We start from the raw sequence: 405 nt of genomic DNA on the forward strand, positions 1-405 counted from the left end.
GTACAATGAATGCAAACGGGTTAGCGTGCCGCATACTGGCAGTGCCACCGTGCCCAGTGTAGTCATGAAAATAAATATTTTACCGAAAACTGAAAATAGGGGGCCCCAGTGTAAACAGTATACCCAAGTCATCCCAAGAGTAAACATGAATACATGAACAAAGTCAATTCAAGAAACAAGGCAGCGTCATTTGCATACGTGTTTATCATTTAGCCATTGTGAAAATACATGGTCTCATTATGGGGCAGCCCATTCAACTGCATCGTTCGTAGCATACAGGACATACGCACTCAATTATTTGACAGGGTAAGTACATTCGCTACTACGTATGACACATCTTCGATGCCACCTTTAATATACCTACATTTGCAAAATGCCGAGGCCGTGGCTGGCAACATCCTTAAG

Source organism: Dermacentor albipictus, chromosome 7 (assembly GCF_038994185.2).
Source record: "Dermacentor albipictus isolate Rhodes 1998 colony chromosome 7, USDA_Dalb.pri_finalv2, whole genome shotgun sequence".
Taxonomy (NCBI): Eukaryota; Metazoa; Arthropoda; class Arachnida; order Ixodida; family Ixodidae; genus Dermacentor; species Dermacentor albipictus.